The sequence below is a fragment of the Saimiri boliviensis genome, chromosome 11 (assembly GCF_048565385.1).
Source record: "Saimiri boliviensis isolate mSaiBol1 chromosome 11, mSaiBol1.pri, whole genome shotgun sequence".
In the NCBI taxonomy this organism is placed as follows: Eukaryota; Metazoa; Chordata; class Mammalia; order Primates; family Cebidae; genus Saimiri; species Saimiri boliviensis.
The window spans coordinates 15,185,711-15,208,684 of record NC_133459.1 but is presented as its reverse complement, the minus strand read 5'-3'; the positions used below and the strand labels follow the sequence as shown (position 1 = coordinate 15,208,684).

Sequence of the window (22,974 nt, the reverse complement as noted above, 5' to 3'; positions counted from 1 at the left end):
CCTGTATGCAAAGACACAATATCATGCAACATATTGTTTTTGTTTGTTTTTGTGAGATGGAGTTTTGCTCTTGTTGCCCAGGCTGGTCTCATCTCACTGCAACCTCTACTTCCCAGGTTCAAGTGATTTTCCTGCCTCAGCCTCCCGAGTAGCTGGGATTACAGGCATGTGCTACCATGCCTGGCTATTTTTTTTTTTTTTTTTTTTTTTTTTTTTTGTGAGACGGAGTTTCGCTCTTGTTACCCAGGCTGGAGTGCAATGGCGCGATCTCGGCTCACCGCAACCTCCGCCTCCTGGGTTCAGGCAATTCTCCTGCCTCAGCCTCCTGAGTAGCTGGGATTACAGGCATGTGCCACCATGCCCAGCTAATTTTTTTGTATTTTTAGTAGAGACGGGGTTTCACCATGTTGACCAGGATGGTCTCAATCTCTCAACCTCGTGATCCACCCGCCTCAGCCTCCCAAAGTGCTGGGATTACAGGCTTGAGCCACCGTGCCCGGCTTATTTTTTTTTTTTTTTGGTTAACATATTGTTATTATTTTTTTGAGATAGGGCCATGCTCTGGCTGGAGTGCAGGGGCTTACTGCAGCCTCAACCTGAGTGCTCAAGCAATCCTTCCTCCTTGGCCTCCCAAAGTGCTGAGACTACAGATGTGAGCCACTGCGTCTGGCTTATTATTCTTTTTTTTGGGACAGAGTCTCACTCTTTCACCCAGGTTGGAGTACAGTGGTATGATCTTCACTCACTGAAACCTCTGCCTCCTAGGTTCAAGCGATTCTCCTGCCTCAGCCTCCCGAGTAGCTGAAATTACAGGTACCTGCCATTATACCTGGCTAATTTTTGTATTTTTAGTATATATGGTATTTCGCCATGTTGGCCAGGATGGTCTTGAACTCCTTATCTCAGATGATCCGCCCACCTTGGCCTCCCAAAGTGCTAGGATTATAGGTGTGAGCCACAGTACCTGGCCTGGCCTATTATTCTTTTCAGGATGGTTTGAAATTAATTTCAATGACTCATTTATACTATCTCTCTTTTTCTTTTTTCTTTTTCTTTTTTTTTTTTTTTTGAGACGGAGTCTTGCTCTGTCTCCAGGCTGGAGTGCAATGGCTCGATCTCGGCTCACTGCAACCTCTGCCTCCCAGGGTTCAAGCGATTCTCCTGCCTCAGCCTCCCAAGTAGCTGGGACTACAGGCGTGTGCCACCATGTTCAGCTAAATTTTGTATTTTTAGTAGAGATGGGGTTTAACCATGTCTGCCAGGATGATCTTAATCTCTTGACCTCGTGTTCTGCCATCCTGGGCCTCCCAAAGTGCTGGGATTACAGGTGTAAACCACTGTGCCTGGCCTATACTATCTCTTAAAAAAAATAAATGGAATCATATGATTGGGTTCAAAATCTTGTTCTGTGTAATCATGGGCAAGTTAATTTATCTGAGCCTCAATTATCCTCACATAAAACAGGACTGATAATGTGTTCCTCATTTGAGTTGAGGTAAAGATTAAATGAGATAAGGTACCTGGTACATACTCTTAATACTTGATTCCATTTTCTCATCTAGTCTTGACACCACCTGCATTTTATTTTTTTTTTCTTCTTTTATCGTTTTATCACCTGCATTTTAATAGTTACTTAAGACCTTGATACTCATGTCCACAAACTGGCAGTACTGGCTTCATCAAGGTGAGATGCATAGTGTCAAGTTCCACCCAAGGCTTACTGAATTTGAATCGATAGTTTCAGAAGCATTGGAACCTTAGGAGATTTTCAGTGAGATTTTCTCCTTTTCTTCTGAGGACCTAATGATTTGGTTGTTCTTTTATCTTTGGACTGTTGTTTTTGCTGTGCACTCTTAGCTGAAACTATTTTAGATAAAAGATATGTCCATGTGTTTGGAAAGACAGTCCAATTGCAGAAATGTCTATATGTATTAATTATTTTCGAGACAGAGTTTTACTCTTGTTGCCTAGGTGGGAGTGCGGTGGCATGATCTCGGCTTGCTGCAACCTCCACCTTACGGGTTCAAGCGATTCTCCAGCCTCAGCCTCCCAAGTTGCTGTGATTAAAGGCATGCGCCACCATGCCTGGCTAATTTTGTATTTTTAGTAGAGATGGTGTTTCTCCATGTTGGTCAGGCTGGTCTCGAACTCATGACCTCAGGTAATCTGCCTACCTTCACCTCCCAAAGTGTTGGGATTACAGGTGTCAACCACTTTGTCCAGCCTATGTATTATTAAATAGTATTAAAAGTTAGGTTTAGCTAGTTTTCTTTATATTTTGAGAAATACAGAAAAGTGCATAAAACATATGCATTTAAAGAATAATTATGGTCAGGTGCAGTGGCTCAAACCTGTAATCCCAGCACTTTAGGAGGCTAAGGTAGGGAGATCACTTGAGCCCCAGGAGTTTAAGACCAGCCTGGCGAACATGGTGAAACCACATCATACAAAAAAGTAGCCAGTTGTGGTGGTGCACACCGGTAGTTCCAGCTACTTGGAGGACTGAGATGGGAGGATACTTGAGCCCAGGAGGTTGAGGCTGCAGTGAACCATGATTGTACTAATGGCACTCCAGCTTGGGTAACAGACTGAGAACCTGTCTCAAAAAATAAATAAATAAATAAATAAATATGGAGCAAATACTTGTGTAACCACTATCCAGTCAAGACATAGGCTGGATGTGGTGGTTCACGGCTGTAATCCCAGCACTTTGAGAGGCCGAGACAGGAGCATCACCCAAGGTCAGGAGTTTGGGACCAGCCTGGCCAACATGGTGAAACCCCATCTCTACAAAAAAAAATTAGCCAGGTGTAGTGGCATAAGCCTGTAATCCCAGCTACTTGGGAGCTGAGGCACAAGAATCTCCTGAACCCAGGAGGCAATGGTTGCAGTGAGGTGAGATTGTGCCACTGTACTCCAGCTTGGGCAATAGAGCAAGACTGTGTCGCAAAAATAAATAAATAAATAAATAAAAGAAAAAAGAAATAGAATGTTGCCAGTGCCCCAGAGGCACTTCCAATGTGCTGCTCTCTGATCACAACCATTTGTATGTCTCTTAGAAGTAACCACTGTTCTTACTTTTTAAATAATTTCTTTTTTTTTTTTTTGAGACGGAGTTTCGCTCTTGTTACCCAGGCTGGAGTGCAATGGCGCGGTCTCGGCTCACTGCAACCTCCGCCTCCTGGGCTCAGGCAATTCTCTGCCTCAGCCTCCTAAGTAGCTGGGATTACAGGCACGTGCCACCACGCCCAGCTAGTTTTTTGTATTTTTAGTAGAGACGGGGTTTCACCATGTTGACCAGGATGGTCTCGATCTCTCGACCTCGTGATCCACCCGCCTCGGCCTCCCAAAGTGCTAGGATTACAGGCTTGAGCCACCGCGCCTGGCCTATTTCTTTTTTTTTTTTTTTGAGATGGAGTTTCGCTGTTGTTACCCAGGCTGGAGTGCAATGGCGCGATCTCGGCTCACCAAAACCTCCACCTCCTGGGTTCAGGCAATTCTCCTGCCTCAGCCTCCTGAGTAGCTGGGATTACAGGCACGTGCCACCATGCCCAGCTAATTTTTTTGTGTTTTTAGTAGAGACGGGGTTTCACCATGTTGACCAGGATGGTCTCGATCTCTTGACCTCGTGATTCACCCGCCTCGGCCTCCCAGAGTGCTGGGATTACAGGCTTGAGCCACCGTGCCTGGCCCACGCCTGGCTTTTTAAATAATTTCTTTTCTTTTCTTCGTTTTGCCATCTGTGTATTTGTTACTAAAAAGTTTGGGGTTTTCTTTCTTTTTTTGCTTGTTTATTAACATTAACTTTACGTAAATGGGGCCAGACTTAATATATTATCTTTTGTTGACTTTTTTTGCTCAATATTAGAGATGTATCAATTTGTTATGTAGACTTTTTTTTTTTTTTTAATTTTTGAGATGGAGTTTCATTCTTGTTGCCTAGGCTGGAGTGCCATGGCACGATCTCAGCTCACTGCAACTTCTGCCTCCCAGGTTCAAGTGAGTCTCCTGCCTCAGCTTTCTGAGTAGCTGGGATTACAGGCATGCGCCACCACTCCCGGATAATTTTGTGTTTTTAGTAGAGACGGGGTTTCTCCCTGTTGGTCAGACTGGTCTCGAACTCCCGACCTCAGGTGATCTGCCTGCCTTGTCCTAACAAAGTGCTGGGATTACATGTGTGAGCCATGGTGCCCGGCCTGTTGGGTCGACTTTAAAGTAGTGAAGCTTAAAAAAATCTGACAAGTTGTGAACAACTTTAGCTATTATAATAAACCTTAATATTTAGTAATCTTTGGAAAATACCCATTTATATGAAGCGTCTTTATTTTTCCTTACATAAAGATACGTATAATATGTAAACCACTCAGTACTTTGATTCTAAATATTACAAATTGTCAGTTTTGTTATTTATTTATTTTTTTGAGACAGAGTCTTGCTCTGTCGACCAGGGTAGAGTGCAGTGACATGATCTCAACTCACTGCAACCTCTGCCTCCAGAGTTCAAGTGATTCTCCTGCCTCAGCTTCCCCGTTATCTGGGATTACAGGCGCATGTCACCATGCCTGGGTAATTTTTGCATTTTTGGTAGAGATGAGGTTTTACTATGCTGGCTAAGCTGGTCTCGAACTCCTGGTCTCAAGCAATCCGCTTGCCTCAGCCTCCCAAAGTGCTGGGATTAGAGGTGTAAGTCACTGCACCTGGTCTTGTAATTTATTTATTTATTTTATTTTGAGACAGAATTTCACTCTTGTGGCCCAGGCTGGAGTGCAATGGTGTATGTAATCTCAGTTCACTGCAATGTCCGCCTCCCAGGTTCAAGCAGTTGTCCTGCCTGAGCCTCCCTAGTAGCTGGGATTATAGGCATGTGCCACCACGCCTGGCTTGTATTTTTAGTAGAGATGGGGTTTCTCCGTGTTGGTCAGACTGGTCTCGAAATCCCGACATCAGGTGATCTGCCTGGCTCAGCCTCCCAAATACTGGGATTGCAGGTGTTAGCCACTGCACCCGGCTTTTTTTTTTTTTTTTTTTTTGAGACGGAGTTTCGCTCTTGTTACCCAGGCTGGAGTGCAATGGCGCGATCTCAGCTCACTGCAACCTCCGCCTCCTGGGTTCAGGCAATTCTCCTGCCTCAGCCTCCTGAGTAGCTGGGATTACAGGCACGTGCCACCATGCCCAGCTAATTTTTTGTATCTTTAGTAGAGACGGGGTTTCACCATGTTGACCAGGATGGTCTCGATCGCTTGACCTCGTGATCCACCTGCCTCAGCCTCCCAAAGTGCTGGGATTACAGACTTGAGCCACCACGCCCGGCCGTTTTTTTTTGTTTTTTGTTTTTTTGAGATGGAGTTTCGCTCTTGTTACCCAGGCTGGAGTGCAATGACGCGATCTCGGCTCACCGCAACCTCCGCCTCCTGGGTTCAGGCAATTCTCCTGCCTCAGCCTCCTGAGTAGCTGGGATTACAGGCACGTGCCACCATGCCCAGCTAATTTTTTGTATTTTTAGTAGAGACGGGGTTTCACCATGTTGACCAGGATGGTCTCGATCTCTTGACCTCGTGATCCACCCGCCTCAGCCTCCCAAAGTGCTGGGATTACAGGCTTGAGCCACCGCGCCCGGCCGCACCCGGCTTTTGAGCCAGAATTTCTCTCTTGTCATCCAGGCTGGAGTGCAGAGGCAGGATCTTGGCTCACTGCAACCTCCGCCTCCTGGGTTCAAGTGATTCTCCTGCCTCAGCCTCCTAAGTAACTGGAATTACAGGCACTTGCCACCATGCCCAGCTATTTTTTGTATTTTTTAGTAGAGATGGTGTTTCACCATGTTGGCCAGGCTGGTCTTAAACTCCTGACCTCAGGTAATCCACCCGCCTTGACCTTCGAAAGTGCTAGGATTACAGGCATGAGCCACCATGACCAGCCCAGATATCCTTCTTCTATAAATATGTCCAAATTAAATCTTGGCACAGCTAGGCATGGTGGCTCATGCCTGTAATCCCAGCACTTTGGGAGGCAGAGGTAGGTGGATTGCTTGATACCAGGAGTTGGAGACCAGACTGACCAACATGGTAAAACTGCTTTCTGTTAAAAATACAAAAATTAGCCAGGCATGGTGGTGGGTGCCTGTAATCCCAGATACTCAGAAGGCTGAGACAAGAGAATTCCTTTAACCCAGGAAGCAGAGGTTGCAATGAACCAAGATTGTGCCACTGCTCTCCAGCCTGGGCAACAGAGCTAGACTACATGAGCAAAGGATCATAGAGGTGGGAAGAGAGAATATTATGATTATTTGGCTGAAGGAGAGAGGAATAGACCAGAGTGAGAGAGGCACACAAACATAAGGTTAGGCTGGGCGTAGTGTCTCATGCCTGTAATCCTAGTACTTTGGGAGGCCGAGGCAAGCAGATCACCTGAGGTCAGGAGTTCAAAACCAGCCTGGCCAACATTGTGAAACCTCATCTCTACTAAAAACACAAAAATTATCTGGGCATGGTGGCGGGTGCCGTAATCCCAGCTACTCAGGAGGCTGAGGCAGGAGAATCGCTTGAACCCATGAGGCGCAGGTCTTGGTGAACCAGGATTGTATCACTGCACTCCAGCCTGGGTGACAGAGTGAGACTCCATCTTAAAAAAAAAAAAAGTAACATTAAACCTATATTGTGGTGATTTTATTTATTTTTGTGAGACAGGGTCTTGCTCTGTTTTTCAGGCTGATCTTGAACAACTGGCTTCAGACAATTAACTTGCCTTGGTCTTCCAGAGTGCTGGGATTATAGGTAGAAGCCACTGGGTGACTTTGAAATGCTAGCTGTGTCAGGCGGTCACAGTAGCTCATTCTTGTATTCCCAGCACTTTGGGAGGCTGAGGTGGGCATGTTGCTTGAGGCCAGGAGGTACCAGCCTGGACAACCTGATGAAATCCCGTCTCTTCAGAAAATACAAAAATTAGCCAGGTGTGGTGGCACATGCCTGTAGTCCCAGCTATGGAAGGCTAAGGTGGTAGGATCACTTGAGCCCAGTAAGTGGAGGTCGCAGTGAGCCGAGATCATTCCACTGCACTGCATCCAGGGCAACAGAGTGAGACCCTCGAAAAAAAAAAAAAAAAAAAAAAAAGTTAGCTGTGGAAGACACTTCTTCTAAGAATTGAACCAGAATTACCATATGATTCAGCAACTTTTCTTCTAGGTTATGTACAAAGAAGTGAAAGCAGGAACTCAAGCAGATATTTCTATATCAGCGTTCATAGTAGCATTCATAATACCCAAAGTTAGAAACAACCCAAATGTCCATTGATAGATGAATGAGTAATAAAGTGTGGTATGTACATACAAAGGAATATTATTCAGCCTTTAAAAGGAAGGAAATTCTGATGTATATAACAACATGGATGAACTTTAAAAACATATGAACGAAGACATAAAGGACAAATAGTGTATGTTTCCACTTACATAAGTACCTAGAGTAATCAAATTTACAGTGTCAGAAAGTAGAATGGTGGTGGGCTAGGGCTGGGGAATGGATAATTCATGTTCAGTGGGTATGGTGTTTCAGTTTGGGATGATGAAAAAGTTCTGGAGTTGGATAAATTTCATAGTTTTGTACACTTAAGGGTTACAATGGTAAATTTTGCATATTACTACAATATAAAAAATTCAATAAGAAATGTTACGTTAAAGACCTTGTGTCGGGTGTGGTGGCTCATACCTTTAATCCCAGACGTTTCGCGGGCTGAGGTGGGTGAATCACCTGAGGTCAGGAGTTCAAGACCGGCCTGACCAACATGGAGAAACCCCTTCTCTACTAAAAATACAAAAAATTGCCGGGCGCGGTGGCTCAAACCTGTAATCCCAGCACTTTGGGAGGCCGAGGCGGGTGGATCACGAGGTCGAGAGATCGAGACCATCCTGGTCAACATGGTGAAACCCCGTCTCTACTAAAAATACAAAAAACTAGCTGGGCATGGTGGCGCGTGCCTGTAATCACAGCTACTCAGGAGGCTGAGGCAGGAGAATTGCCTGAACCCAGGAGGCGGAGGTTGCGGTGAGCCGAGATTGCGCCATTGCACTCCAGCCTGGGTAACAAGAGCGAAACTCTGTCTCAAAAAAAAAAAAAAAAAAAAAAAAAAATACAAAAAATTGCCGGGTGCGGTGGCTCAATCCTGTAATCCCATCACTTTGGGAGGCCGAGGCGGGTGGATAACGAGGTCAAGAGATCGAGACCATCCTGGTCAACATGGTGAAACCCCGTCTCTAATAAAAATACAAAAATTAGCTGGGCATGGTGGCGCGTGCCTGTAATCCCAGCTACTCAGGAGGCTGAGGCAGGAGAATTGCCTGAACCCAGGAGGCAGAGGTTGCGGTGAGCCGAGATCGCGCCATTGCACTCCAGCCTGGGTAACAAGAGCGAAATTCCGTCTCAAAAAAAAAAAAAAAAAAATTAGCCAGGTGTGGTGGAGGGTGCCTGTAATCCCAGCTACTTGGAAGACTGAGGCAGGAGAATCGCTTGAATCCAGGAGGCAGAGGTTGCAGTGAGGCAAAATTGCGTCATTGCACTCCAGCCTGGGCAACAAGAGCGAAACTCCGTCTCAAAACGGAAACGAAAACACACAGTTTGAATTTTAAAGAATAGATATTAGAGAGGCGCAGCTGCTTATGCTTATAATCTCAGCACTTTGGGAGGCAGAGGTGGGCGGATCACCTGAGGTTGGGAGTTTGAGATCAGCCTGACCAACATGGAGAAACCCTGTCTCTACTAAAAATACATAATTAGCCGGACGTGGTGGTGCATGCCTGTAATCCCAGCTACTTGGGAGGCTGAGGCAGGAGAATCACTTGAACCTGGGAGGTGGAGGTTGTTGTGAGCTGAGATTGTGCCATTGCACTGCAGCCTGTGTATGAAGAATGAAACTCCATCTCAAAATAAAAAGAATAGGCATTAGAACAGTCAAAAGTTTTTATCCATATTTGCATCATGAAGTTTAATACTACAGCAAAGTAAAGAATAGATTGAAGAGGGAAGAAAGAAGTAGTGGGAAACCAGCTAATTTTCTCTATCAGGGCAGATTAGTTAAGAAGTGATATGGCGGTGGCTCAAGCCTGTAATCCCAGCACTTTGGGAGGCTGAGGCTGGTGGATCACGAGGTCAAGAGATCGAGACCATCTTGGTCAACATGGTGAAACCCCGTCTCTACTAAAAATACTAAAAATTAGGCCGGGCGCGGTGGCTCAAGCCTGTAATCCCAGCACTTTGGGAGGCCGAGGCGGGTGGATCACGAGGTCGAGAGATCGAGACCATCCTGGTCAACAAGGTGAAACCCCGTCTCTACTAAAAATACAAAAAGTTAGCTGGGCATGGTGGTGCGTGCCTGTAATCCCAGCTACTTAGGAGGCTGAGGCAGGAGAATTGCCTGAGCCCAGGAGGCGGAGGTTGCGGTGAGCCGAGATCGCGCCATTGCACTCCAGCCTGGGTAACAAGAGCGAAACTCCGTCTCAAAAAAAAAAAAAAAAAAAACAATACTAAAAATTAGCTGGGCATGGTGGCACGTGCCTGTAATCCCAGCTACTCAGGAGGCTGAGGCAGGAGAATTGCCTGAACCTGGGAGGCAGAGGTTGCGGTGAGCCGAGATCGCGCCATTGCACTCTAGCCTGGGTAACAAGAGTGAAACTCCGTCTCAAAAAAAAAAAAAAAAAGAAGTGATACGGGCTGGGGGCACGGTAACTCACACCTGTAATTCCAGCCCTTTAGGAGACCAGAACAGGAGGGTCACTTGAGCCCAGGAGTTGGAGACCAGCCTGGGTAATGTGGTGAAACCCTGGCTCTATAATAAAATAAAAAAATTAGTTGGGCTTGGTGGTGTTTGCCTGGAGTCCCAGCTTCTTGGGAGGTTGAGGCAGAGGATCAGAAGGATCACCATGTTGTTGCAGCTGGGCTTGAACTCCTGGCCGCAAACAATCCTCCCACCTCAGACTTCTGAGTCACTGGGATTACAGACACAAGCCACCTTGTTGGTAATTTTATTTTCTTCTCTCTCTGTCTGAGACAGAGCCACCAAGCCTGGCTGTTTTTTTTTTTTTTTTTTTTTTTCCCCCCCCGTACAGACGTTTTATTGAACTCCTGAGCTCAAGCTGTTTGCCTGCCTTGGCTTCCCACAGTGCTGGGATTACAGGTGTGAACCACTGTGCTTGGCCATTATTATTATTATTATTATTATTATTATTATTTTTGAGACAGAGTTTCGTTCTTTTTGCCCAGGCTGGAGTGCAATGGTGCAATCTCAGCTCACCGCAACCTCTCTCTCCTGGGTTCAAACGATTCTTCTGCCTCAGCCTTCCAAGTAGCTGGGGTTACATGCATGTGCCACCACTCCAGGCTAATTTTTTTTTCTTTTTTTTTTTTAGTAGAGACGAGATTTCTGTATGTTGGTCTTGAACTCTCAACCTCAGGTCATCTGCCCGACTTGGCCTCCCAAAGTGTTAGGATTACAGACGTGAGCCACCGCACCCAGCCTCATTATTTCTTAAAATAGTTTTTTCTTCCCAGTACTGTCTTAGGATCACTGTTTATCCTCCTAGAACTCCATTTAATTTGTATTGGCTTTAAGGAATTTCAGTGTCTAAGAATAAGAGAACTTTGAATGTTTTGCATACCTGTTTGCCTTTATGAGTCATCTTCATGTACTCTCTATTTATCTAGCATTTCTCCTGATGGGGTTCTGATTTGTAGTTTGCAGCATTAAGGAAGTAACAGAACTAGATAACTGGTTAACAACCTAGGTCTTACCTTTCTTTTGTATGATAATGTTATTGTGTTGTTGGAAATTCTGTTAAGTGTATGTCAGTTTAATTTTAGTTTGTAAACTGATACGGAATAGTAAACTTGGAGCAGTGAAATTATATTAAGTTCTTAGTGGGTTATTTTAAAGATTACTGAAAAGTAGACTGTTTAGAATAGACCATATCATTGGCCTTTTGCTCCAAGTGCCAGGGATGTGTTCTCAGGGCAGTAGTCTTGTCTGTAGAATCAGTCTTAAATGAACATTTTTGCCTTCCCCATATTTCTGTCTGGTAGCTCAATTTCATATTATAAGCTGTCTTTCATATTATAAGCTTTCATATTATAAGCAGAATACATTAGTATTCTGCACAGTCATCACTTATTTTTGTAGAAATGGTACAGAATATAGCCTTTTGAAGTTTCTGGTGGATTATTATTTTTACCATACAGTTGATACAGTATGCAAAATCAATTTTCCTGAGATCATAGCAAATTTAAAGAAGGTCAGAGATGGAAATTAGTTTTCTGGATTCCATCCCTTTAAAGGGTGGCTCTTAAATTTGAACTGGTGTTAACAGTTCTCAGCCATAACACCACCCATCTGAAATACAGTATGATTCAGTACACATAAAAAGACAAATGGTATTGGTAATTCTCACATTTCTAGACACCACATCTTAAGGCATATTTTCCTTAAAGCAAACTTGTGGCTGTGCATTTTTGCATCTTGATTGCTTTAGTTCTGTTGCCTTGTCTTGACTTTATTGGAAACCATAACAATGAGAAGTAAAATGTGAGTTTTATTTTTTTATATTTTAATTTTTTTTTTGTTGTTTTTTGTTTTTGAGATGGAGTTTCACTCTTGTTGCCCAGGCTGGAGTGCAATGGCGTGATCTCGGCTCACTGCAACCTCCGCCTCCTGGGTTCAGGCAATTCTCCTGCCTCAGCCTCCTGAGTAGCTGGGATTACAGGCACGCGCCACCATGCCCAGCTAATGTTTTGTATTTTTAGTAGAGACGGGGTTTCACCATGTTGACCAGGATGGTCTCGATCTCTTGACCTTGTGATCCACCCGCCTCGGCCTCCCAAAGTGCTGGGATTACAGGCTTGAGCCACCGCACCCGGCAATTAATTTTTTTTTTTTTTTAAGAAGTATCACTGTCGCCCAGTCTGGAGTGCAGTGGTGGAATCATCAAGTGATCTTCCCACAGCTTCCCACATAGCTGAGACTGCAGGTGCATACCACCATACCTGGCTTCTTTTTCTTCTTTTTCTTGGAAACGGGGTCTCACTATTTTGACGAGGCTGATCTCAAACTCCTTGCCTCAAGTGATACTCTGGTGTCAGTCTCCTGAGTTGCAGTGATTATAGGCATGAGCCACTGCTCCTGGCTCTTAATGTGGGTTTTAATTAGGCAAGTGGTTAATAAGTAAAACTGTAATTTACGAAGTGGTGAAAAGTAGAAACTATCTGTATTATTTATCTATTGTTGGCTTAGGTCTTGCAGGCCACCTCACTCAACAAATATTTATATAACTTTCAGGCAATGAAGATACTGTATAAAATGAATAGAAGGTCAGGGGAATATTTTAATTGGCTGGAGGGGATAGGAGAACCTCAAGAAAAGGTAACTCTTACATAGCAGAGTAGGAATTTGTCCTACTGGCAAGTAGGAGTAGGGTATTTTAGCAAGAGGGGATGGCCAGCAAGAGCAGAGACCAGAAATGAGAAAGGAGTTTAAGATATTTCACAAGGGCCGGGTGCGGTGGCTCACGCCTGTAATCCCAGCACTTTGGGAGGCCGAGGAGGGTGGATCACGAGGTCAAGAGATCGAGACCATCCTGGTCAACATAGTGAAACCCCGTCTCTACTAAAAATACAAAAAATTAGCTGGGCATGGTGGCGCGTGCCTGTAATCCCAGCTACTCAGGAGGCTGAGGCAGGAGAATTGCCTGAACCCAGGAGGCGGAGGTTGTGGTGAGCCAAGATCGTGCCATTGCACTCCAGCCTGGGTAACACGAAGAGCGAAACTCCGTCTCAAAAAAAAAAAAAAAAAGATATTTCACAAACAAGGACTTAAGTTGGCTGAATTGTTGGGAAAAGTCATTAATCTTCTCATTGTTAAATTCATGGCATGCTTCGGTCACTATTGCCTGGTAATTTTATTCTCTTTATCACAAAAATTAGTCAAGGCGAGGCGCAGTGGCTTACACCTGTTATCCCAGCATTTTGGGAGGCCAAGGTTGGCAGATCACTTGATGTTGGGAGTTCAAGACTTGTCTGGCTGACATGATGAAACCCCATCTGTACTAAAAATGCAAATGTTAGCTGGGTGTGGTGGCAAATGTTTGTAATCCCAGCTACTCAATAGCTTGAGGCAGGAGATGGAAGTTACAGTCAGTGGAGGTTGTGCCACTGCACTCCAGCCTGGGCAACAGAATGAGAAACTCCATCTCAAAAAAATAAATTAAAAAAGAAATTTATTAGTTGAAAGATTGTTGATAGGAATAGTTAAACCAAATAAGATTTATTTTCCAGGTCCAGGAGGATAACTTTATTTGCTTACTAAATCACAATATAGCAATGTCATCTGTTAAATCTTCTCATGAATTCCATAAGCATTCTTTTTTTGGAGAATAATAGATACAGTTAATCTTCCTTCATTCAGTTATAGTAATTGTAACAATAACAATGTGCCTTCCTGACCTGTTAGAGAAATTTTAAAATTTTAACCTGTGAATTTACTATTAAGTGCAAGCAAAGCTCTCAGTGTATGTGATTCAATTTATTGAAGGTGGCAAAGAGGGGATTACATTTTTATTTCACTTGTTTTTCCCTGTCCTGAATCTGTTATCCCAGAATCAACAAAAAATATGCTGTATCAGAAGTGACTTTTTTTTTTTGAGATGAAATCTCACTTTGTCACCCAGGCTGGAGTTACAGTGGCTTGATCTCTCTTGGGTCACTGCAACCTCCACCTCCTGGGCTCAAGTGAGTCTCCTGCCTCAGCCTCCTGAATAGCTGGTACTACAGGCTTTCACCACCACACCTGGCTAAGTTTTGTATTTTTTAGTAGAGATGGGGTTTCACCATATTGGTAGTCAGGGTGGTCTTGAACTCTTGACATTGTGGTCCACCCACCTTGGCTTCCCAAAGTGCTGGGATTACAGGTGTGAGCCACTGCACCTGGCCTTTTTTTTTTTTTTTTTTTTTTTTGAAACCGAGTCTTGCTCTCTTGCTCAGGCTGGAGTGCAGTAGTGCAATCTCGGCTTACTGAAACCTCTACCTCCCCGGTTCAAGCGATTCTCCTGCCTCACCTCCGGAATAGCTGGGATTATAGATACCCACTACCATGCTGGACTAATTTTTATATTTTTAGTAGAGACAAAGTTTCACCATGTTGGCCAGGCTGGTCTTGAACCCCTGACCTCAGGTGATCTGCCCGTCTCGGCTTCCCAAAGTGTTGGGATTATAGGCATGAACCATCCACTCCATCCTCATTATTAAGGTAGCAAATTGGATTAACAGAATATAGTTCTAGATGTGCAGAAGCAAAGGAATACATGTGGGAACCCAACTTAGAATTCATATGACAGTTGGAAATGTCATATGATTTCTAAGTTAGATGGTCTTGGATGCCTTTTGCTAAAAAGTATGTGCTGGTTTTTTTTTTGAGATGGAGTTTCGCTCTTGTTACCCAGGCTGGAGTGCAATGGCACGATCTCGGCTCACCGCAACCTCCGCCTCCTGGGTTCAGGCAATTCTCCTGCCTCAGTCTCCTGAGTAGCTGGGATTAAAGGCACGCGCCACTATGCCCAGCTACTTTTTTGTATTTTTAGTAGAGACGGGGTTTCAACATGTTGACCAGGATGGTCTCGATCTCTTGATCACATGATCTACCCACCTCGGCCTCCCAAAGTGCTGGGATTACAGGCTTGAGCCACCACACCCGGCCCTGGTTTTTGTTTTTAATTAAATTAATTTTTGAGGGGGACAGGATCTTACTCTGTCACCCAGGCTGGAGTGCAGTGGCACGATCTCACTGAAACCTCTGCCTCTCGGGTTCTAGCAATTCTCCTGCCTCAGCCTTTCTGAGTAGCGGGACTACAGGTGCACACCACCACGCCCAGGTAATTTTTTGTATTTTAGTAGAGATGGGTTTCATCCTGTTGCCCAGGCGGTCTTGAACTCCTGAGCTCAGGCAATCCACCCACCTCCCAGAGTGCGAGGATTACAGGCATGAACCACTGTGCCTGGCCTGTACTTTGGGTTTTAGTCCAATAAAACTTATTTTACAGTCCAGTTGTTTCAGTTTTGACTATCAGGAGCTCTTTCATCTGTCTCCTTTGCTCCTTTTACATAATACCATCAGTTTTCTTTTGTCTTGTTTTTGGAGCACTTCCTTACTTTGTGGCAGTACTGGATTCTCCAGGCTCATCTTATATATTTCCTATCTTGCTCCTAGATTCTACCATTTCACCAAGGATCTCTGGTTCCTTTTATTGGAGAATGGTATTAAAACCATCTGGATGGCCGGTCACGGTGGCTTATGCCTGTAATCCTAGCACTTTGGGAGGCCAAGGCGGGTGGATCACCAGTTCGAGACCAGCCTGACCAACATGGAGAAACCCCATCTCTACTAAAAATACAAAATTAGTCGTGCATGGTGGTGCATTCCTATGATCCCACCTACTCTGAAGCTGAGGCAGGAGAATCACTTGAACCTGGGAGGCGGAGGTTGCTGTGAGCCGAGATCGCACCATAGCACTCCAGCCTGGGCAACAAGAGTGAAAATCCATCTTAAAAAAAACAACAATAACATCTGGGTGGTAGGTATGCTTATTACTTCTAGGCCCTTTCAGCTAGAATGTACTCCAGCCTGGATGACAGAATGAGACCCTGTCTCAAAAAAAAAAAAATAATAATAATAAAAATAAAAATGCCAGTGTTTCTCATGAAAATAGTTGCAAAAATCCTAAACCAAACTAAATCTAGCATTGTAAAAAATATATCCAATAGACATATGGACATGGGATTTTTAATGTGTGTGTGTGTGTGTGTGTGTGTGTGTGTAAATATAAATATATAGATAATCATTGCCTAGTTCAGTTCATCTGAGGAATGCAAGCTTGTTTTGACTAGAAAATCAAGGCTGGGCATAGTGGCTCATGCCTGTAATCCCAGTATTTTGGGAGGCCAAGGCAGGAGGATTGCTTGAGCTCTGGAGATTGGGGCCAGCCTGGGCAACATAGCAAGACCTCGTCTCTGCTAAAAATAAAAAAAATTAGCCAGGTATCCTGCTGCACACCTGTAATCCAAGCCACACAGGAGGCTGAGAGGATTGCTTGAGCCTGGGAGGCCAAGGCTACAGTGAGCTGTGATTGTGCCACTTTACTCCAGCCTGGGCCCTATAGCAAGAGTGGGTCTCCAAAAAAAAAAAAAAAAAGAAAAATTAGTATAATTTACCTTACAAACAGATTGAAAAAAACAATGCTGTTTTGTGTTTTTTTTTGTTTTGAGATGGAGTTTTGCTCTTTTTGCCCAGGCTGGATTGCAGTGGCTCAATCTTGGTTTACTACAACCTCTGCCTCCCGGGTTTAAGTGATTCTCCTGCATTTGCCTCCCGAATAGCTGGGGTTACAGGCATTTGTCGCCATGCCCGGCTAATTTTTGTGTTTTTAGTAGAGAAGAGGTTTCTCTGTGTTGGTCAGGCTGGTCTTGAACTCCTGACCTCAGGTGATCCGCCCACCTCAGCCTCCCAAAGTGCTGGAATTACAGGCATAAGCCACTACACCTGGCTAATGATGTAATTTCTTTCTTTTTTAAAAAAAATTTTTTTCAATGTCTCCCTAATCTCTACTCCTTCTCAATTTCTGTTATAAAATAATGACTGGGCACAGTGATTTATACCTGTAATCCCAGCACTTTGGAACATTGGGACAGGAGGATCACTTGAGCGTAGGTGTTAAGGCTGCAGTAAGCTATAATTGTGCTACTGCACTTCAGCCTGGGCAACAGATCAAAACCTTACCTTTTTTTTTGAGACGGAGTCTTGCTTTGTCTCCCAGGCTGGAGTGCAGTGGCGTGATTTTGGCTCACTGCAACCTCTGCCTCCTGGGTTCAAGTGATTCTCCTGCCTCATCCTCCTGAGTAGCTGGGATTACAGGCACCCACCACTGTGCCCTGGTAATTTTTGTATTTTTAGTAGAGATGGGGTTTCACCATGTCGGCCAGGCTGGTCTCGAACTCCTGACCTCGTGATCCACCCACCTCAGCCTCCCAAAGGGCTGGGATTACAGGCATGAGCTACTGTGCCTGGCCCAAAACCTTATCTTTTAAAAAAAGAAAAACCAAAAACCCACGTGAGCTCAGCACAAAGGTGTTCTGACCTTAAACTCATTTGAATGCCTAGTGCTAGGAAGACAAAAATGCCTAGGCCAATGGTCCTGCCCTCAGGGAGCTCAGATTCCAGTACATTCACTCAGTCAGGTTAGGGACACTTAGAAGGTCTAACACAAATGTGAAAGGTGAGAAGGACTTCTTTTAAACAATTTCATGAAAACCACATTCATTGAGTTAGTATACTTATGTGTGAAAAGTTTGCAGGGCTTCTTTTGGCATAGAAACAAAAACTCAGAGTTTGAAAATGCCTCTATATCCTTGGGGGCTATGAGTGATGATTTTATTACCTAATCATGGAATTGAAAAAGAAAGGCTGTGCAAATTGGTGTTGGGCATGTAATTACAGAGGATCTGAGCTCACCCACCTGTGTTCTTTCTTGGCATCTGTGCCTCGGGGCCAAGTTAGCAAACATGCCCTCAAAGGTATGGGGTTTGACGTTTTTGTGGAGGGTGTAACAGTTGAATGGTGGAAATTGCTTAACATTTTGAATTACAGCATTATGAGTCTATGTAGGCTTGCTAATTTTTTTTTTTTTTTTTTGAGACGGAGTTTCGCTCTTGTTGCCCAGTCTGGAGTGCAGTGTCTTGATCTCAGCTCACCGCATCCTCTGCCTCCTGGGTTTAAGAGCCTCCTGGGTTTCAGCGATTCTCCTGCCTCAGTCTCCCTAGTGGAATTACAGGCATGTACCACGAAGCCTAGCTAATTTTTATATTTTTAGTAGAGACAGGGTTTCTCTGTGTTGGTCAGGCTAGTCTTGAACTCCTGTCCTCAGGTAATACGCCCACCTTGGCCTCTCAAAGTGCTGGGATTACAGCGCGAGCCACTGTGCTCGGCCATAGACTTAATATTGTATTTTAAGACAATTTGGAAAGAGAGTGAGTTGTTTTATTGAATCAAATTTATTCTGATTGGGAAAAATGGCAATGTAAATAACCTTCTGCAGCCTCCAGTGATTCATTTTGTTCTGCAACAGACCTTATTCTTATAGTCTGTCAAAATGTTGTGCAAGGGGCAACTATATTTGAAATGCTGTATTTAATTCAAATGTGAATGATGCAGCCAAACTCAGGGAATCCATTTCTTTTTTTTTGATTATCAAACATTTTCTTTATTGCAGAAACTTCTGCTAGACAATAGGATGCCTTAGCTAAAGTCATGAGTTCTTTCACATCAGAATTCATGGCTAATCTTCAGTAGGAATAGAGGAATTTTATAAGACTATAACATTTAGTTCTAAAGCATTCGAAGTCCAATTTTCTCATTCCATATTACAGTTAAAATTTCTCTAGTTTTGATTTAAAAATTACCTGACCATATTTGCTATCTTGCCAACTAAGCTGGAAGCCTTTTAAGAATGGGGCCACTATTTATCCAATTTGCCAGTCTGTGTCTTTTGATTGGGACATTTAGTCCATTTACACTTAGGGTTAATGTTGATATGTGTGAATTTGATACTGCCATTAAAAGCTGGCTGGCTGTTTTGCCCATTAGTTGATGCAGATTCCTCATTATGTTGATGCTTTTTACCTTCTGGTATGTTTTTAGAGTGGCTGGTACTAGTTGTTCCTTTCTATATGTAGTGTTTCTTTCAGGAGCTCTTGTAAAGCAGGCCTGGTGGTGATGAAATCTCTGAGTATTTGCTTGTTCACAAAGGATTTTTTTTTTCCTTCACTTATGAAGCCTAGTTTGGCTGGATATGAAATTCTGGGTTGAAAGTTCTTTTCTTTGAGGATGTTGAATATTGGCCCCCACTCTCTTCTGGCTTATAGGGTTTCTGCTGAGCGATCTGCTGTGAGTCTGATGGGCTTCCCTTTGTGAGTAACCTGACCTTTCTCTCTGGCTGCCCCCAGCATTTTCTCCTTCATTTCAACCCTGGTGAATCTGACGATTATGTGCCTTGGGGTTGCCCTTCTTGAGGAATATCTTTGTGGTGTTCTCTGTATTTCCTGGACTTGAATATTGGCCTGCGTTGGTAGGTTGGGGAGGTTTTCCTGGATAATATCCTGAAGAATATTTTCCAGCTTGGATTCATTCTCTTCATCACATTCAGGTACACCTGTCAAAGGTAGATTAGGTCTTTTCTCATAGTCCCACATTTCTTGGAGACTTTGTTCATTCCTTTTTACCCTTTTTTCTCTAATCTTGCCTTCTCGTTTTATTTCATTGAGTTGATCCTCGAACTCTGGTATCCTCTCTTCTGCTTGGTCAATTCTATTAAAACTTGTGCATGCTTCGCGAAGTTCTCGTGTTGTGTTTTTCAGCTCAATCAATTCATTTATATTCCTCTCTAAGTTGTCCATTCTCATTAGCATTTCATCAAATCTTTTTTCAAGGTTCTTAGTTTCTTTGCATTGGGTTAAAACGTGTTCTTTTAGCTCACAGAAGTTTCTTATTAGCCACCTTCTGAAGCCTGATTCTGTCAATATACCACACTCATTCTCCATCAGGCCTTGTTCCCTTGCTGATGAGGAGTCGTGATCCCTTGTAGAAGGAGAGGCATTCTGGTTTCGGGTGTTTTTGGCCTTTTTGCACTGGTTTCTTCCCATCTTTGTGGATTTAGCCACTTCTCGTCTTTGTAGTTGCTGACTTTCAGATTGGGTCTCTGAGTGGATATCCAGTTTGTTGATAATGAAGTTATTTCTGTTTCTTAGTTTTCCTTCTAACAGTCTGGCCCCTCTGCTGTAGGACTGCTGAGGTCCGCACCAGGCCCTGCTTGCCTGGGGATCACCTGCAGCCCCTGCAGAACAGTAAGGGTTGCTACCAGTTTCTTCTTCTGCTGTCTTTGTCCCAGAAGGATACCTGCCAAATGTCGGCCTGAGCTCTCCTTTATGAGGTGACTGGGTATACATGGGTCAGGGAGCTCCTTGAGGAGACAGTCTGTCCTTTATAGGAACTCAAGTGCTGACCTGTGGGCTCTGTTGTTCATTCGGAGCTGCTGTGTGATTTCCTGTGCGGTGACCCACTGCTCCGGCTGAAACAGTGGCGCTGAGATTCGTGGTGCTTTTTTGCCCGGGAATCTCCTGGCCTGGCTTGCTTTTTCAGTCCCCTTCTTAATCAGCTGAATAGGCGACTCTGCCTTCTCGGAGCTCCATTCACCAGCTAAAAGGGCACCTAGTCCAGTGTATTTTGTATTGAGAACCGCCATGCTGGGGTGCCAGCAAAACAGCCAACCTGGCCAAAAGAGTCGTACTGGCAACCCGTGGGGCTCCTCTGCCTGGGAATCTCCTGCTCTGTGGGCAACAAAAATCTGTCTGGAAATGCGGTGTCCACTCACTCTCTCCGCTTTCACTGGGAGCTGCAATCCTGAGGTGCTCCTAAGCGGCCATCTTGGATCTCTCTCCCAGGGAATCCATTTCTTTGGGCTCTTTTCCTTGGTGAATTTTAGAGCTGAGTGGAGGTTAAAAATATAAGAAAGTTAGGCCGGACACAGTGACTCACACCTGTAATCCCAGGACTTTGGGAGGCTGAGGCGAGTAAATCACTTGAGGTTAGGAGTTTGAGACCAGCCTGGCCAACATGGCAGAACACTGCCTCTACCAAAAAATACAAAAATTTGATCACACCACTGCACTCCAGCCTGGGCCACAGAGTGACACTCCCATCTGAAAAAAAAAAAAATTAGCTGGGCATGGTGGTGGGCACCAGTTACTTGGGAGGCTGAGGTGGGAGAATCACTTGAACTTGGGAGGCAGAGGTTACAGTGAGCCAAGATAGCACCACTTCATTCCAGCCTGGGTGACAGAGTGAGACCCCATCTCAAAAAATAATAATAATAATAATACATATATATATATGTATGTATGTGTGTGTATATATATGTGTGTGTGGTGTGTGTGTATGTGTGTATATGTGTGTTAATCAGGGAAGTTAGCCAGTGGGAAATGATAATATGCAAGGGAATGAGTAGGAGGAAATATGTAGGAGGGAAGTGATATTTTTTCCAGTAACAAAAGGCATTGTTTGATTTTTTTTTTTTTTTTTTTTTTTTTTTTGAGATGGAGTTTACTCTTGTTTTCCAGGCTGGAGTGCAATGGTGTGATCTCAGCTTACTGCAACCTCCACCTCTCAGGTTCAAGAGATTCTCCTGCTTCAGCCTCCCAAGTAGCTGGGATTACAGGCATGTACCACCACACCCAGTAATTTTGTATTTTTAGTATAGATGGGCTTTCTCCATGTTGGTCAGGCTGGTCTCGAACTCCTGACCTCATGATCTGCCCACCACCACAGCCAGCTAATTTTGTACATTTAGCAGAAATGGGGTTTCACCATGTTGGCCAAGCTGGTCTTGAACTCCTGACCTCAGGTGATCCACCCTCTTCAGCCTCCCGAAGTGCTGGGATTACAGGCGTGAGCCACTGTGCTTGGCGACTATACGTTTTAGGATAGGAATTCGGGCTGGAAATGGAGGTCTCTGTTGATTGAAAGGCCTCCCTCTAGCAAGTCTATCATGTTGAAAAACACCTTACCCACGTGAGCATGGAAAGTGGCCTAAATATCTAGGATCGTTTTTCTAACAGTTTTCAGGAAACCCATTATAACAGTCTTCTCTGTTTTGGGGGAATGAAGGGAATTGCTCCCTTCCTACTGTCACTGCCTTTCCCCTACACCAAGAGGTCAATTTAAGCCACTCCACTCCTTCCAAGTAGCCATCAATTGCTGATTATCACTAAGATTCTAGTAGCCACTTTGCTCAGACACATTTGCAGTATCAGGAGCTTTTAGCTACTTTGATAGATAAATCATCTTGGAAGCAATTTAATGAGTTCATGTTTTCATTTTCCTTAATGTGATTCTTTCAGTTTTAAAAGATGTTAAACGTAATTAGTACGTGGATTATTGCAGTGGTAGATACGAGGTAGGAGGTTCCTGTTCTCTGCGTTCCCTTCTCCTTCACTTTTTGGAACATTTCAGATCTTTCTCAAAGCCCCAAAGTATACTTTGAGACTACTCCTCTCTTCCGTTTTTTTTCTTCTTTTTTTGGCCCTCTCTATCCAGCTTTTCCCAACTCTGGGAAGAACTGAGAAGAGAAGACCCCTATTATTCTCCCTTTCATCAGAGCTAGAGGGAATGCTAATGCTGAAAATTTGTAAAGTGGAATGGTGTAGTAAATGGTCTGGGTAGATGTGTGTGGAGCAAGGGGAATAAATGTATTAAAAATAATAAAATTAACTCGACTATCCCTTTAAAAGGACTTACTGTCCATCTGTAAGGAGGCTAGCTGAAGCTGTTTGCTCCTTTAGGGTCTGCCTCAACTTTGGAGCCAAGGTCATGCTCTTCTCAGAGTGGCCTCCTGCCAGCGGTTGAGTGGAGCCGTGATATGACAGCCTTGCCCTTTCTGCCCAGTACTAGATTCCCGAGTGGCCGTCTTTGCTCCCTGGCTCTCTATTGGACAGGCTTTGTCAGGCCTGCATTGTGATCTGATTGATGGCTTCTCCCACCCAATTCTGCTGCTTCTGCACTTTTTCCAGAAGTTACTTCCTATTAAACTTTTTTAATTTTGAATTCTGCTTAGCATCTGCTTCCTGGAGAATCTAACCTGCAACACCGTTCGTACATAAAACACCCTGTTTTCCTCATTTTACTGGCTTTACCTCGGACTTTGCATATAATGTCTTAAGAGTGTAAATGAATGCTTACCTCTGTGTGTACGTTTTCTTTGTAGAAAATTTAGGGAATACAGATAAGCACAAAGACAACGTTTTGTAAATTATTAATAGTATTACTAGAAGTAACTGCTGATAATGGCTTATTTTGGCAAACTTTATTTATTTATAATGGAGTCTCACTCCGTTGCCCAGGCTGGAG

At 44.0% G+C, this 22,974-nt stretch overlaps 1 protein-coding gene across 2 annotated transcripts in view; it reads left to right on the top strand.

The window, feature by feature from the left end:
* The window catches only part of FBXO42 (F-box protein 42), a 106,848-nt gene that overhangs the window by 12,555 nt on the left and 71,319 nt on the right, over positions 1–22,974 (top strand). The window contains exon 1 of one of the 2 annotated variants that reach the window (XM_074380143.1): positions 14,555–15,595. The exons of the other annotated variant lie outside the window; for it this stretch is intronic. The gene's annotated coding sequence lies outside the window, so the exon portion shown is untranslated. Of the gene's footprint in view, positions 1–14,554; positions 15,596–22,974 lie in introns of those variants that run through there. 2 annotated transcript variants of the gene reach the window in all.